At 43.4% G+C, this 4,009-nt stretch overlaps 1 long non-coding RNA gene across 1 annotated transcript; it reads left to right on the top strand.

Moving 5' to 3' along the window:
* Nucleotides 1–592: 592 nt before the first annotated feature.
* LOC135921683 (uncharacterized) lies at nt 593–2,956 on the top strand. The gene is made up of 2 exons (XR_010570580.1): nt 593–788; nt 2,632–2,956. It is a non-coding gene; the product is annotated as an uncharacterized lncRNA (long non-coding RNA).
* The last annotated feature ends 1,053 nt before the right edge of the window (nt 2,957–4,009 follow it).

Below are 4,009 nucleotides of genomic sequence, written 5' to 3'. Positions count from 1 at the left end.
CAGAGGCAGGAGACGATGTCTGCCGCTATAGTTTGAACGCAACAGGCGAAGCCCAATGGCCAGTGATTTGTTTGATTTGTTTGACCCTTTGATTTATTCCAACATTTCTACCACCGTGTGTGCGTGTGCGTGTGTTAACAGCTAATAAGTTAACGCAATACTTGAAAACCACTAAATCGACAAGAAAATGGCGTGTTTATTCTTATTACTGTGAAATTGATAAATGACAGTAAGATCTTATGTCCGAATGCGGTCATGCGTTCCAGCTGAATTGAGTGGCACTATAGATAGTTTATCAACATGCACTGAAATGTATTGTGTTTCCAGCCACATGAACGTTGAAGACGCCGTTACAAAGTGCGCACATGGCCCTAAACAGAGACGTTTTCGTGGCCAAAGAATAACGTTAATACCGATCCCTATATCCCTTTTTGTATACATCGGGATCTATTCTTTTAGAAGTTTAGAACTAAATGCCGCGTATAGATGGTATGGCGCCCAGATAATGTTATGTCGTAACTTCACGTGACCAGGATTACCTAGTTCTTGACGGTCGTTTGAAGAAGTAGCAGAAGAAGAAGAAGAAGAAGAAGAAGGAGTACGTTGATGGCGGCGAGACTGCAACCTTCGGTAGTCGTGGAAGATGCGGCTTCTTCTAGCAGGTCGGAAAGCTTGGCACATGCCATGCCTCTGCTGCTTCCGTGCGCCGTCCTGTTCGGAGCGGTGGCGGCCTTTTTCGTTGGCTGGACCAGCACGCTCATCCTCTACAAGACCAACATCTTCCACAGGTACGCAGAGACATTCAGCAGAACGCTCAGCAGCATTTCAGCATTGTGGAGCGATTTTCTTCAAATGTTTATGTACTTGCTGTGTTGTGGATGCTATGTAGTTTGCTACGCTCCAAACTGCAAACTCCAGCCTTAGACGCACGGTGGGTCAACATGTATTAGACCTACTTTGGAGTACGCTTGTGCTGTTTGAGATCCGCCTCAAGTATGCTTGGTCGAAAATCTTGAAAATATTCAGAACAGCATAGTCTTCCTTTTTTTTCTTACACAAGAGTCGCACGCACCTAACGCTTACAGCCTCGATGTGGGTACTGATAGGAAAGCTACACCATGTGAGCACTGCATTGCGCTCATTTGTTTTAAAGAGAATACGGGACAAGCAGCAATAGTTTAATTAAAGCTGAAGATATTAGCCCTGCTGCATGCAGGCTTTCTGCTTCAGGTTGAGTGATATGAGTGATGAAATTAATAAGGAGGACACTAACAAAATAAACAATAAATGAAATCACTAAGTTTAAGAAAACTTAAATAAATCAAGCGATGAATTCAAAAGTCAGAGAGTTCCTACAAGTTCTGAATTTTTTATGTAGTGCATCGAGGCCTTCGCTGCAGAAGACCCAATAAATTATTTATTTATAGCTGTTGGCTTATATCAACTAATGTTTTTGCCGCTAGGCCGTGTGTATCAGATACAAACTACACAGTTTTTCAAAATTGTCGTTCTTGCCAGTCTTTACTGACGGGTGTACTAGAGCTAATCGAGGAGGCTGTACAACAGTTCAATATGTAAACATTACAGACAAGGCGTTCGTTCGACAGCAGTTACCTTGAAAAGTGTAATACGCTGAGGAGCTCACTTTTCTTAATAGCAGAGTAATGAATGTGTATTCCGACTCCTTTTGGCAATTTTCAAAGTTCGATGTTTTACGCTTCCTGAAAAAAAATGCACATGCTCTAGCAAAATCTGTCTTCTGCCGATCGCAATTTTTAGAATATTTAACAGTGATAACTATCATACATGATGCACTTTTGATTTGGCTGACGAGCGGACAGGTAACTCTTAACGAACGCGTACCATGGAAACAAATTATCAGATGAAACTTTATTGCTTTTGCAAGATAAGATATTTCTGAAGTATGCACACACAATTTCTACTTGAGCAATTCTCATGTCTTCGTTAGAGTCGTCGTTTTATTGTCCTAGAAGTAACTATCGCTATTTTGGATGGCGTTTAAGGCTTGCTTCTTTTTTTTTTTTACGAAACAATATTGCTCGCAGAACCACGGCTCTTATTGTTTCCTCTTATCGGCTGTCATGTTACTATCGCTGCTTCGATTGATTTTTTTCCACCCTGGGGCTAGTTTGTTATTGTTACGTGCACCGAATCACACATTAGTACTTCAGCCTCGTGACGCAGTGCTGGTCTTAGTCTTCACACATTGTGGAAGTCATAGCATCGTGCTTTGTTGAAGCGTATTTTCTTTTTGTAAATGAATGGCCCACGCTCATCAGTGGCTAGCGTCTGTTCTATTCTATAGCTATTCATAAACGTTCTTTTGTTGCTTCTGGCACGACGGCTATTAACTGTTAAAATGGTGCTATAGGATACAACAGCGACGGCAACGATGACATCGCAAGCGCAGAAGGGCCCTCTATAACAGACCCCACTGTACAGTATTTCTAGCTGAATATTTTTTTGTTAAAACATAAGGAAGGGGGACGTGTATAGGTTATAGGCCATGACTTTGGCTGTTCAAAAACTGCATATGGTATACGAGTCACTGCACCAATAAATTTACAATTTTTTTTCCTCATTCCTCCATCATTCTCACATCTATTACAGGAATCCGCTCCGAGACAACGCGTTCAACGCAGAGGCTGTCATTGCGTATAACGCGAGTGCTACCCTGGAAGATGGTCGTCCCCCACCTGGACGCCAGTACCAGGCGTCGCGCCGTAACGAAAGTGCGGCTACTTTGACCAACATAGAAGAATTCCTGCGCACACAGTAGAAATTACCAGCTCATTTATTGCGTTTGTCTCATCTTCAAGCAAGCAGTCCAGTGGCGCATAATTGTGCGTGGCGCTGTACCACATCGCTACATGCCAACACATAATCCCTTGTATCCAGCTTTCACTAAATGTTCGTAAAGGCTGTGTTATCTACATCGCTTGATCTCTCTGAAAAGCATCGGTTCAGGTTAACGCAGTGATTGACCTGAACCCGAATTCGCCCAGTAACTGTCCAGCTGAGTGTTAAGTACCAATACAAAAAACAGATAGCCCGCGTCTACGTCGCTCTAGAAGGAATAAACAGACGCAGGATACGACACAGCTGCAGCAGCGGTTCGTCTGTCACTGGCGCATACATTTTAGAACTGGGAATCGATCCACTCAGCAAGACATCTTGCTGAATTGAACGCTCGAGCTGGGCTTTGTCAATGCTATATATTTTTCCGGGCTCCTTGTGTGTATCATTGGTAATCGATAAGAAAACATAGGTGAGCGTCTTTATGGTTCGACAGTTCGAGCCTGTATCACAAGTGCTACTGGGTGTGGAGCTACCGTTGGCGCTTCGCCATGGCAGCGCGCATCTATGCTGACACACTTTGAGCACAGAAGCACCTGAATTAGATGACACAGACAATCTGCAAATCTTAATAGATTCAATGTCACAGGTCTGTATTGAGTTGTGTTGAGGTACAGGTGGTTAGATTAGTCTTGGTTGTTTCACCCGCGCCCCGGACTAAATTGACCCGGCCACAAAGAATATTTCCTCGCAAGCTTCTGGCTGAGGCGTTCCTGACACCATTCATCACCTGTGTCAGGGGCCTGAGAACAGGGCACCAAGGAACGTGTTCCAAAGGCAGGAGTCCACTGACTAAGGCAACTTTAGGTATATTCCGTGACATGAAATCGGGATTCAAAGAGCTTCAGGATAAAATTCATCGCCAACTTCAAAGAGAACTATCATAATATTCTTCTGTTCATTCCCCGCTAGCTATAGTGACTGGTAAGGCCCCAGTGTATGTTACTCACCGCATATCTCAGCGACCACAAGGCTTATCTAACATTCATGTAGTAAATGAGAGACGCACGAAGAAAGTATATAATGACGGCACTTCGCCGTTCTGTGGTTGTGCTACGAAAGTTATAAAAGGCAGCCGTAAAGCTTTACTACCTGATTAAGTCGATTTATCAGATCATAATCAGACCTAATT

This window comes from Dermacentor albipictus, chromosome 3, assembly GCF_038994185.2.
Source record: "Dermacentor albipictus isolate Rhodes 1998 colony chromosome 3, USDA_Dalb.pri_finalv2, whole genome shotgun sequence".
Classification (NCBI taxonomy): Eukaryota; Metazoa; Arthropoda; class Arachnida; order Ixodida; family Ixodidae; genus Dermacentor; species Dermacentor albipictus.
Note: the sequence above shows the minus strand (reverse complement) of the source record. Positions and strands in the feature narration are given on the sequence as shown.